Below are 13,127 nucleotides of genomic sequence, written 5' to 3'. Positions count from 1 at the left end.
TTATCTGACAGTTCTGCATCTACCTGAAACCTGTCCTTCCCTCCATATGAGATGTAGCGTTGCTGTCCTTATAACAAGATAGGGCAAACTCTGGTCTTCTATGGGTTATGTGAAGAGCATCTCTAAAGGTGACTGGCCCTTCCAGAAGAATGGATTGAAATTCTACAGGCCCTGGAAGACCCTCATTCAGCTGCTTGTTAGAATATGCTGGAAGAGTGATTGAATCAGAGACATGGATCTGATTCCTCAAAATTCTTCCTTCTAGGGTTTGTTAACCCACTTGTTCTTTTACTAAAATGTCATTGTAGGCACAAAAAAGATTTCTCATTAACTCCCACCTCTGAATAGGACAATTCCTGACTTCTACAGTATGTATTTATTGTGTGTACTAATTAAGAACATATTTTTTAAAAAAATTCAAAAGTACTTGATAAATTCCCTGAGGCTTCACCAGACAGGAGATACTGAGGTTTGTCTTTGACACTTCTGACCAAAGGAGCCTCTGAGGAAAAGAGATTGGCAAAAACATCAGCAGGCTTAGGTTGAGACCAGACAAAAGAGACAACAAATGCCATTGCAAAGCTGGCTCAATTCCCACGAAAACATTTGGAAGCTGTCAAGAAGACTTAATTGTTATCGGAAAAGAAAAAAGAAATATTGAAGATAATGAAGAGAAATCCAGGCTGAAGTGAGAATCTGCTGGGACGATTTCAGAATAAAAAGCAGAATTATAGTAGCAAAAAAGGGTGCTTTTTAATTGGTGAGAAGAAAGGGAGGTTGAGGAAGAAGTCAGAAACATGAAGAAGAGAGGAACAAAAAGATTCTCAATGAGTATTTTTTTAAAATGTTGCAGGGAAATGGTCACATCTGGAGGTTCTTTCTTTTCAGTGAGACTTTTATAGAAAAATGTGTTTTTCCTGCGTAAACATTCAACATTCCAGACAACAACCTATCCATTGCCCCAGAAAAAAACACACTCTTAACACAAATTTAGTGAAAATAATGAAGATATTTTTGAACTTTTGGCATATGGTGAATGATTTGATTCAAATATCCAAACCTTTAAACTCTGTGCACAAATCAAATAAAGTTTCAAGCAGCAAGAAAAGAGTAAAAATACTTGCAACATGATACCCCAGAAGGCTGCCATTCTAGTTACTACTAATCTAGGTACTACTGTTCACCTTCATAGAAAATGTAATTTACAAGTCAATATTGAGGTAATACATATTTATATTTCCAAGTGCAGTAATGTGTCCAATAAGTATAAAACTTCATGATCTTAAATTTTCTAGCATTTGGTGGGTATTTATAGAATAACCAGCATCACCTTATTAGCTGACTGGATAGTTTTCTACTTCAGTATATTTCGATCATAGAACAATTTAACAGGGTAAATTCTGAGCTTGCTGTTATATTTTACTTCAGACCATAATATAAACAAAACCACATGAAAATGTATCCTGAGGAATAAACTTTTGGGAATACCGATGTCATTTTCAAAATGTTTATACATACATACATGTGTGTAAATATACATGGATTTGTATATTGCCCCATACAGACATTTTCACCAATCAGTGAGAATGTTTCTTAGTAACAAAAACTACATCAGTCAACATTACTATTTATCAAGACTGCATTTGCAATGAAGCCAAAATTAAGATTAAAACAAAGGCAGCATTAAAATTACATACTTTATCAACTTAAACATGCCTTATGTGGAAAAGCAATGGGGCAATCTTATAACAGATGTGCAGACTCCTGCAGTTTATTGCAATTCTTATAAAAAATAATAATATTAAAAAATCCTCAAAGCTGATTGTCCTGGTTTTAGCTGGGATAGAGTGAATTTTCTTCCTAGTAGCTGGTATAGTTGGTATAGCTGGTATAGTTCTGTGTTTTGGATTTAGCATGAGAATAATGTGATAACACACAGATGTTTTAGTTGTTGCTAAGCAGTGTTTATACTAAGTCAAGGACTTTTCAGCTTCCTATACTCTGCCAGTGAGGAGGTGCACAAGAAGCTGGGAGGGAGCATAGCCAGGACAGCTGACCCAAACTGGCCAAGGGGCTATTCCATACCATATGACATCATGCTCAGTATATAAACTGGGAGAGTTGGCTGGGGGGCAGCGATCGCTGCTCGGGGACTGGCTGGCCATCGGTTGGCGGGTAGTGGGCGGTTGCATCACTTTTTTCCCTGGGTTTTGTTTCTCTCTCGCTCTCTTGTTGTTTTCCTTTTTGTTACAATTTATTATTATTGTTGTTGTTGTTGTTGTAATTGTTATTGTGATTATTATTATTAGATTTTATTTCAACTATTAAACTGTTCTTATCTCAACCCATGAGTTTTCTTACTTTTGCTCTTCAGATTCGCTCCCCCATGCCACCGGGGTGGGGAGGGTGAGTGAGCAGCTGCGTGGTGCTTAGTTGCTGACTGGGGTTAAACCGCGGAACTGATATAAGTTAATGTATTTCCAATCATTCAATCATTTACATTTGTAAAATATGATCGCTACTGGAAAAAATCACATTTTTAAGCGCCAGGTGTAGTGTAAATTGTAATGGAAAGCTGTTTATTGGTAAAATATAGTACCTTAAGAAAGCATTATCATAACCCTTTTGATATGTTCCAGCCATGCTGGAACAACTGTGAGTAGACCCTGACAGTAGAAGTGGCAAATAAAATGCAGCTTCCACATTAAATTTGGAGCTTTAATTTGCTGGTTTTTTAATTTCCTTGTCACTCTATACTATACAGTGTTGTCTTGTGCTACCTATGAGTGAGCTAGTATCTCTGCATGACCCAGCAAAGCAACATCCTGAAGTAATAAGCCTGGGTTTCAGAAACAAAAATAAGAAATCAAAGCTTGGCATAGTGCTGCTATAAGGGTACTGTTTCAAAGTTGAGGTCTAGCTGTCTGAGAGCTCACTAAAATATATCTGCACAACAGTGATCTAAGAGGCTATCCCGACTTGAGAAAGTTAAGGATTAGGAGTTTAATTGTGGTTGTTCAAGCATAATGGTGCTGGAAAGGCATAATAAGTTCATTCCATGCTAATGCAGTCATAAATTTATTGTCTGTAATTAGTTGAAGTGCATACCTGTTAGGTACTGTCAGCAGTTCTTACAGACCCAGAGAGTGTCTGAATGAGGTGCAGCACATCTCTGTGTGATAGATTAGCTAGTCCTCTTTAAAATGTCAGTGGTTTTTTTTCCTCTGGCCTCCTGTACAGACTCCCTGTTCACAGCACCTCTTTTCCAGCCCTAAACTGGTTGTTGTTCTCATCACAGGAACTGTAAGTAGAGTCCAAGAGTATAGGCTATTTTGGGAGGGTTTTTTGCAAAGATTTAAAATGAAATGAAATCTTGCAAAAGTCTGCAAAGGTTTAGAAATGTTCCTTGCTGCACTTCCTCTGTATCTTTTTGCTATTAAAATGAACAAGGTTTAGGACTGAATGAAACTCATAACTGAGGCTAGTGAATCTTGTGCTGAATGACTTCCCACTGCTGTCCAAAAATTCTTCACTGGAAGTGCAGTACTCAAAGGGTCAGATCTGCTGACTGTATGACTGGTTTATGCCACCTGGGCAGAGGCTCTGCCATTATAACCATGAATCCTGAATATTTTAAGTAGATGTCTGACTACAGTTCTCTAAGTTAAACATTAGTCATTGCTATGACTTTTCAAGGTGAATGTAAGCCACCAAATTCAGCTCTGCTATGGCTTTGATCTTGTGCTCTGTTTATGTGAAGCACTTGCATTCAGAGTGCAGGCTATAGCCATCTATCTGCAGTCCTAGATTTACTGTACCTTCAGGCCCCTCATGCATGCTGAAAGGGCTAACCCACCTAGTTTTCAAACCTGCACTTGTCAGGACTGCAGTCCCTGGACTCCACTTTGAGAATCTGCCTTGTTCACCACAACGCATCACTGAAGTTCAGCATCTGAATTTCTGCTCTCTCAGGAGCAATGACAAGGTTATTTTGTGGCCAGACTTGTCTCATTCAATTTATTCAAATCAATAGTATTTCAGAGAAGGTGTAATAGGAGAACAATTCCTGGAAGTTTCTGTATCACAGGCTTTGGCTCTTATGGGAGACTTTGACCTCCCTGTTCCTTGCTGGAATGACAACGCAGTGGGAAGCAAACAGTCAAGCTAATTTCTGAAGGTGACAGAAGTACAGGGTGGGCCAACCCTGTGTGACACACAACTGGTTCTGCTGTTCACAGGCGAGGAATAACTGGTTGGGGAGATGGTAATCAATAGCAGTCTTGGCTGCAGTAGCCCTGAAGCAGTGGAGCTCAGAGTGGTAAGGGGAGTGACAAAAGAGAGAATACTGACGAAAGAGAGAATACTGATGAAAGCAAGAATACTGACCCTGGACTTCAGGCAAGTATCCTTAAGTGTATTCAAGAAACTTCTTGGTGGGATCCTGTGGGAGGACACTGTCCCATTGCAAAAAAGAGGAGGTGGAATCAGGACAGCGTACAAAGGAAGAATTTAGAAACATTACCTAGGTATGTAGGGATTGTGTTAGGAAAGCTAAAACTCACTGAGATGTGATGCTTGCAAGGAACGTAAAAAGCAACAAGAAAATTTTCCATGGCTACATTAGTAGCAAAACACTGAAAAGGAAAATGTGGGAACATTGCTGAATGGGGCAGGTGACTTAGAGAGAGTGGATGCAAACTAGACTGAATTACTCAGTGCCCCTTTTGTCTCACTTTTCATCAGTGGGGTCTCCCAGGCCGCTGTGATTAATGAAAAGCTTGAAGAAGGGGAAGAACTATTAGCAGTGGGTGAGGATCAAGACTTGTATTACATGAAAAAAACTTCATCTTTATATGTCCATGGGTCAGGCTGCATCCAAGGATGCTGAGAGAACTGACCAATGTCCTTGCTTTCTGTCATCTTTCAAAAGTAATAGAGACTGGGGGGAGATTCCTGATTACTGAAGAAAGTACTCATCTTCAAAAAGGATCAAAAAAGAAAAGCTGGTGAACTACAGGCCATTCAACTTCACTTTGTCCCTGGGAAAATCATAAAGCACATCCTCCTGGAGCACATCTCTAGGCACATGAAGAAGAAGATGACTGGGTTACTGAGGGTAAATCATGCCTGACCAACCTGGTTGCCTCTGTGATATAATGGCTGGATTTACAATGGCTGGACAGTAAGGGATGTCATTTATATAAATTTCAGCAAGGCTTTCAACATTGTCTTCTATCATGTTCTTGCATGCAAGTTAGGACACTAAATGCTGGGTGAGTGAACAACCAATGGGTAAAAATCTAGTAGAATGATTGCGCTCAAAAGGTAGAGGTTAATGGGTCATACTCAAATTGGAGGCTAATAACAAATAGAGTGCCAGAGAGGTCTAACTTGGGAACTGTTGTGTTTAATGTCCTTATCAATGGTCTCGAAAAGGCAGTGGAGTGTACTCTCAACAGCTTTGGAGATGATACCAAATTGAGGAGACCAGTCAATATGCTTGACAACAGGGCTGCCGTACAGAGGGACAAGCTGAAAGAATGGGCTGACAGGAAACATGAATTTCAACAGGGCTAAATATGAAGACCTGCACATGGAAAGGAAGAACCCCCTACAGTGATACAGGCTGGGGACAGACTAGCTGGAGAGCAGCTCTGTGAAAAAAGGCCCTGGGGTCTTGTCAGACAGCTCGCTGAAAATGAACCAACAGCATGTCATGGCAGAAAAGAAGTCCAACAGCCTCCTGGGCTAAATTAACAGGAGCAGAACTGGTAGATCAAGGGGAGGGATTATCCTTCTCCATTCACCACTCCTTAGACTACATCTGGAATACTGTGTCCAGTTTTGGCCCCCCCATTACAAGATAGATATTGACAAACTGTAGCAATCTCATCAAAGGGCCGCCAAGATAAGTAGGGGTTGGAGCACCTGCCCTGTGAGGAGAAGCAAAGGGAGCCTTGCTTGTTTAGCCTGGAGAATAGAAGGCTTCAAGGACTGAACAGCTGCCCCCCAGTACCTATGGGGAGGTTATAGAGAAGACAGAGCCAGGGTCTGCACAGTGGTGCATGGAAGAAAGATAAGAGGCAATGGGTGTAGGTTGAAATAAGGTTCATGATGAATATAAGGAGAAACTTTTTCTACAGAAGCAAGGAGTGGAAGCTTGGTTGCAAGCAGGTTAACCAGAGAAGTTGTGCAGTCTCTGTCCATCCCTGAAGGTTTTCAAGACCCAACAGGATAAAATCCAGAACAATCTGGTCTGACCAAAGAGATTACCCTATTTTGAGCAGGAAGTTGGACTAGAAATCTCCACAGGTGCCTTCCACCCTAAATTATTGCAAGATCCTATCCTATGATCCCATGATCCTAACATAAGAAACTGCTTATATGGCTGGATGTGCACGAGCCTCCTACATAGTCAGTCTTCCTCCTCCTGAATATCCTAGTGGATTTGAACTTCCTGTAAACTCTTTTTCAGGGCCTTTCTGTCCTGTGTGTTTAACTAGAGTGTGTTCCTCTTCCACATCTAGCTTGTCTTTTCATGTAGAATTATCCTCTTTGATTTTTTTCTCTTATTGGCATATCAAGCCTGATGCATATAAGCCCCAAGAAAAAAACATTGCTTCAGCAGTGGGGTTTAATTACTATCCCTAGTGTCTTTAGTTCTTGCAGGAGGTCTACTTCATCTTACCCTCTTAGTTGGGGCTGCTAGGCAACCCCAATTGAAACATTAAAATATTACACTGGCCGAATATAACACAATGCCATAGCTTCTCTCTCTAATCATTGACATTATCATTATGCACACCAACTCCTGCGAAGATAACCTCATAAAATGGGTGACCTGATTAAGCACTTCCTGACTGAACAGAGTGCTCCATATTAGCAAGCCTTCCGTTGTGCTTCTGCATGCTGGGGGAATTATCTAAAAAAAACATACAAAGAGAAAAGAGCTGGAAAAAGTTACTGTAGAGCTACGACATATAAACTGTGTGCTTCCACCTAAATCAAGAGGAGTAGAAATACAATTCTTCATGTAAGGAGGAAGTTAGATTCACTTGCATATTGCAAAATCTTTTTCACTAATGGCTCCTTAGAGACCTTAAATATGCAGCAGTTAATACTAAATGCAAAATTTACTTAGGAAAGAGGGAGCAACTACTAATATTGAAAGGAGGTAGAGAGATGGTATCAGTTTACATTGTGAGTGCATCAGAGCATCAGAGCTGAATCCCAGGAGCAATGCCATTCCATAAACATCGAGGCAGCCCGTATCAATACTGTACAAAAAGAAATATTCACTTGACTCTAGTGCAAAGATAAGAGGACATGATTTGTAAGGACTGTGTCATAAGTTACAGGTCAATAGGTTGTCAGAGAACCTAGACATCAGGCTACTAACACTTTCCAGTGAGGCTCATATATTTTGAATCACTTGACAGACAAATTCTACGTGGTTGTCCATCTAGGACTATCAGGTCCATAGGAGGCTGGTCTATTAGCTGTGTACATGGAATTAGCATCTGAATGTTAGAAATAACCCAAATAGGGTTCTTCATGTTGCACATGTTATAAGAGATTTAAATTGTTACTGTTACTGGTTCGGTTTGTGTGAAAGACTAAGAAAAAATTGGCCCAGAAATACAAATCTACAAAATTAAATGCAGCATCTGCACACTCTACCCCTGGTAAGTATATCTGTTATATCCAATATTTGGAACAATTGCGTGGTATACAGTACTTACTCTAAGAGATTTAAAGAAATTTCATCATCCAGCTTTTGTATAGTTATATATATACACACAGTTTGTTCAAGTTGCTGGAGCATCTAGTATTGCTGAGTTATCGACAACACATTGTCTACTTGGCAGGAGGGCATGGAGAGCAAAAATAACACTGAAGAATAACAGAATCGGGAAAGTAGCTACCTAGGTGTCAAAGTATTTAAGTAGAATCAAAGAAATCTGTAATACATGTTTCAGTTGAACTGTCCCTGGAAATGTCAAAATGATCATAAAACAAGTTCTTGAATTCCATGCTCTACAGGCATCACAGATTAATACATAAACACGTAAGATGTCACTCTGTTTTTACCTTCATGACATGGCATATTGCATAGCGGCAAAGTGCCCACATTCCTTGTTTTAGACATCTAATTTTGATGCTCTGATTTGCTTTGATGCGTGCACTTACGTTCCTTCATTCATTCATTAGGGAACTTCAGTACTTAACATCGGTCCTCCAAATTGCATCTGTTAGAGGCCTAGAGTAGATGATGTGAACACTGCAGTGACTGTTTGCATGAAGGGACAGATGTTTCATTGCTCCAGTCTCATTACACTCCAAAAATATGAAAATATAAACTTGAATGCAAAGTCAACACACATTCCTCCCAAAAATATGCCATCACCCTTTCTTTTCTTCGGAAAGAATCACAGGTTCATAGGCAAGGAGATATTTGTAGAACTTTCCAGCTGATGTTCCCTGACAGCTAACAAGGGGCCCAGAAACATGTGGTGCACTGCAAGGAGTGTCTACCTGTACCTATAGAAAAAGCCATTTTTAGTCCTTTTTCCTTCTCTATTTGAGTAACGGATGGAGATTAATTGTTTTACAACACCCTGTGAAAAGTTGAATTTTGGTTGGGGGATACAGTTGCTGGAGATTGAGATGGCAGCAGTGTCAGGGTAGCGTGGCCGAGCGGTCTAAGGCGCTGGATTAAGGCTCCAGTCTCTTTGGGGGCGTGGGTTCGAATCCCACCGCTGCCAGGAATGTTTTCTAGGACAGAGTAATGCTGGGCACAAGTACAAATTAGGAGAGGAGTGGCCGGAGAGCAGCCCTGCAGAAAGGGATCTGGGGATGCTGGTTGACAGCAGGCTCAATAGGAGTCAGCAGGGTGCCCTGGCAGCCAAGACGGCAAACCCCATGCTGGGGTGCATCAAACACAGCATAAGCAGCTGGTCAAAAGAGGTGATTATCCCTCTGTATTCAGCATTGGTGCAGCCTCACCTTGAGTGCTGTGTGCAGTTCTGGGCCCCACAATTTCAGAAGGATGGGAAGGTCCTTGAATGCCTCCAGAGGAGGGTGAAAAAGCTGGTGAAAGGGCTGGAAGGCATGTCCTATGAGGAGTGGCTGAGGACTCTGGGTTTGTCTAGTTTGGAGAAAAGGAGGCTGAGGGGGGCAATCTCATTGCTCTCTACAGCTTCCTGAGGAGGGGAAGTGGAGAGGGAGGTACTGATCTCTTCTCCCTGGGATCCAGAGACAGGATGCGTGGGAATGGTTCAAAGCTGCACCAGGGAAGGTTTAGACTGGACATAAGGAAGCATTTCTTTACCGAGACGGTGATCAAACACTGGAACAGGCTTCCTGGAGAGGTGGTCGATGCCCCACACCTGTCAGTGTTTAAGAGGCATTTGGACAATGCCCTTAATAATATGCTTTAATTTGGTCAGCCCTGAATTGGTCAGACAGTTGGACTAGATGATCGTTGTAGGTCCCTTCCAAATGAAATATTCTGGTCTACTGTAGTCTAGACTAGTCTAATTTTGTTGTCTCCTGTCTTCACAATCAGCTGAATTGAGCTTTCTGACCAGATTGCATTTTTCATGATGCACTATGGTTCCATGACCACAGTGAATCATTGGAGAGGCAGTTTGTTTTGGGAACTGAGACCACAGGGAAAATGGAGATGCAAAGCAACTCACATATGCCTCCCATAACTCATTTCAGTACAAAGAGATTATTTTTTTCAGCTAAGACTGCAGATATGTTAGGTCTTTCACTGAAATAAAAAGTGGTGCCCGCCAACCCTCACCTCCTGCCCCTGCAAAGTGAATTTTGTCTTTATTTGCTTTAATATATTGATTAGTGGCCTCTGAGCTGTGCAGGTAGTTAACACAGTAAACAGAATTATGGTTTTGAGCAACATACAGGTAAAGATAATTTTGGTTCATGCTACTTCCCTTTTTCAAGAAAATTGTGTTTTCTAGCCTTTTCAGATTCATTTGTACTGCGTTTTACTTCCTTGTTAAAGAAGTAGTGTGAGTAAAGTAACACTTAGTGCTCACTCACCATTTAAAAATGTTACCATGACCTGCTTTATTTTGCTTTATTTTCTACTTGACTGTGCACAGTAATAGGTGCTTCACAGCACTTCCCACAGATTTTCATGAAATACTGTCCTTTAAAGCAACAGTACTCAATACTGCACTATGCCGAGGCTTGGTATGCATGTTGGTTATGTTCGTTTTGTGTCATGAAAATACATGAAGAGGTTGTCCTATTCCTTTGTCATGGGTAGCCTATACTGCATTTTGAGAAATGACACAATATTCATATCTTGAATCTCAAGCCCACACAGATCACTAATCTTAACTCTTATGCACTTATGATTTTACTGCATATTAAAGGTAGGACAAGTGGGGGAAATTCTCTGCTGATATACAATTAACTGCTAAAATCAAAACCTCTTCAAGGTTCACAAATGAAAGCAACATAATAGGTCAGCAATGGTTTTATGTATTTCAAACCATAAAGGGTGAAAGCTGCTGTTTTATAAATATTAGCATTTAACATTATGAATAGTTCACAGCATGTCCATCTGGGCCTAACATTCTCAATGTTTAAATATCATTCAACAGTTATGAAACTGTCTGAAAATATTATTCTCCCACTGATTCTAAGAAAGTATTTATTTCTTGGTTCTTTTATTTATAAATTTAAGTATCAGTAGTACATCTTTATGTTATGGCTTGTTAGACCTGGAAATATCTGCTTGGAAAGTAGTTTCTTTTTTGAATACTGTTCATCTACTTCTTTGAGATTCATAAAACTAACAATTTGTCATTTAAGTCTGAAATTTTCAAAATGGTATGCATCTAAATCCTAGATTTTTACCAGCTCAGCCATCTCTCAACTAGACTGAAATGAAGTTATGTTTCTAACTCAAATTTCTGAGCATCAGAGACCCATATAATCAGAAAAGGAAATTGTGATCACCTAGCCTGACTTTCTATGCAACTTTCCTGTACTGATTTCAGTTTAAGTGAAAATATATCTCATAGGAAAAAATTTAGTCTTGATTTTCATATTTTTAGTGATGAACTGCCAAGTGATCTTTTGTAAACTTTTCCAATAGATAATTTCTCAACTTTAAAATATGCAGAATTTTTGTGGTTTCAATTTCCAGATGTTAGGTTCTGTTATAATTTGTTTTACTAGATTGAAAAACCTTTTCTTATCACATAGCTCTTTCCCATGACAATACCAGGAGAGAAATCCATAGAAGTTAGTTAACTTAGGCTACAGAGGCAAATCCTCTCTAGACTTCTGTTTTCAACAGAGTCTTTCTCTGAGGTAGTTTCAGAACAGGACTGAGGTGTTGTTCTAATGATCTTTTTCCCTTTACAACTGCATGATCCTAAAGCAATTAGCTTTGTGAATACTCCCACCCTCTTTTTCCTCAATACCATGACTACTTTTGAGGCTTTTCTTTGAATCGTCTCCAACTTAACAACCTACTTCTTGAGTTATGAATACCAGAAATGGACATATTATATTAGTAGAAGCTGAAATAGTGCCAAATGCAAAAGCAGAATAAGTCAGGTATTTTTATCAATATTTTCATTTATAAATTGACAGATTTTGGCAACAGTGGCCATATTCTCTGATGATATTTACCTAATTATCCAGTATGATCTCTGTGTCCCACTCAGAGACAGTGCTTCCCAGGACTTCATCTCTACAGCCCAGTGCTCTTTGCTCCAAGGTGTAAGTCTTTTTATTTTTCTGTGTTAAAATGTATACTGTTTGGTAATGCAATACTGTTTGTTTAAAAAGTAACATGGTGTCCTTTCTGCTTCATTATTTAGCATTCTTTGTTCATCTGCAGCTTTATTGGTCATTTATTTTATTCCAGGTCTTTCAAGATGTTAAATAATGCATGGCCAATTAAAAGCTAATCCTGTTGGACCTCAGTGAAAGCACAATCAGTTCCGATTACCTGCTTAAAATTATTGTTTGAATACTAGGAGTTTACAATCCAGGTACCGTGTTCCATGTGGTTAGATGCCACTTCAACTTCTTAATCAACTTTGCCATATCATACCAAGTAAATTAACTCCTAGAACTCAAGTAAACCACATCACTAGTGTTGTGGACTAACCCCAGTAGGCAGCTTTTTTTTTTCCCTTAGTCTGTGGGCCACCCCTGTAAAATGCCCATAAAATGACCATAAAATATGCATTGAGTTCATTTAGTCCATGACTTTGGGCTCCATCTGTTATGGTGGTGTTGTGGTTTAGCCCCAGTAGCCCTGGCAATTAAGTACCATGCAGCTGCTCGCTCACCCTGCCCCCCAGTGGGATGGGGGAGAGAATCAGAAGAGCAAAAGTAAGAAAACTTGTGGGTTGAGATAAGAACAGTTTAATAATTGGAACAAAATAATAATAATAAATTGTAGTGAGAAGGAAAACAACAAGAGAGCAAGAGAGGAACAAAACCCAGGAGAAAAAAAAAACAAACTTATACAGCCGCTCACCACCCGCTGACCGACACCTAGCCAGTCCCCAAGCAGTGATTGCTATCCCCTGGCCAACTCCCCCCAGTTTATATACTGAGCATGTTGTCATATGGTATGGAATAGCCCTTTGGTCAGTTTGGATCAATTATGTTGGCTGTGCCCCCTCCCAGTTTCTTGTGCGCCTGGCAGAGCATGGGAAGCTGAAGAGTCCTTGACTAGTGTAAACACCACTTAGCAACAACTGAAACATCAGTGTGTTATCTATATTATTCTCATACTAAAATCCAAAACACAGCACTATACCATCTACTAGGAAGAAAATTAACTCTATCCCAGCCGCAACCAGGACAGTGGTCACTGAGGACAGCAGAGGTGGTGTGTTGCGTGGAGTTATTTGGCACCAAAGCCAGCTCAGGTCAGGTCACTGCTGCACTTGCACTGCTTCTTGTAAGGCTTGTCCTCCATTGGTTCGGGTGGTTCCTGCTATAGTATTTCCTATAACATGCAACTCAAATCATGGGTTACAACAATTTAAAGGTGTATCCATTACAATCTCCATGCCTGGTCTCTTTGGATCAGGCCATAGGGTTTAACACGGCAATGAACTCCT

At 40.1% G+C, this 13,127-nt stretch overlaps 1 non-coding gene across 1 annotated transcript; it reads left to right on the top strand.

Annotated features, from left to right (window-relative positions):
- The first annotated feature begins 8,683 nt into the window (after positions 1-8,683).
- TRNAL-AAG (transfer RNA leucine (anticodon AAG)) lies at positions 8,684-8,765 on the top strand. Its single transcript has one exon. It is a non-coding gene; the product is annotated as a tRNA-Leu (tRNA).
- The last annotated feature ends 4,362 nt before the right edge of the window (positions 8,766-13,127 follow it).

This window comes from Ciconia boyciana, chromosome 1 (assembly GCF_034638445.1).
Source record: "Ciconia boyciana chromosome 1, ASM3463844v1, whole genome shotgun sequence".
Taxonomy (NCBI): Eukaryota; Metazoa; Chordata; class Aves; order Ciconiiformes; family Ciconiidae; genus Ciconia; species Ciconia boyciana.
The sequence above is the reverse complement of the archived record's forward strand: the minus strand, read 5'-3'. Positions and strand labels throughout refer to the sequence as shown.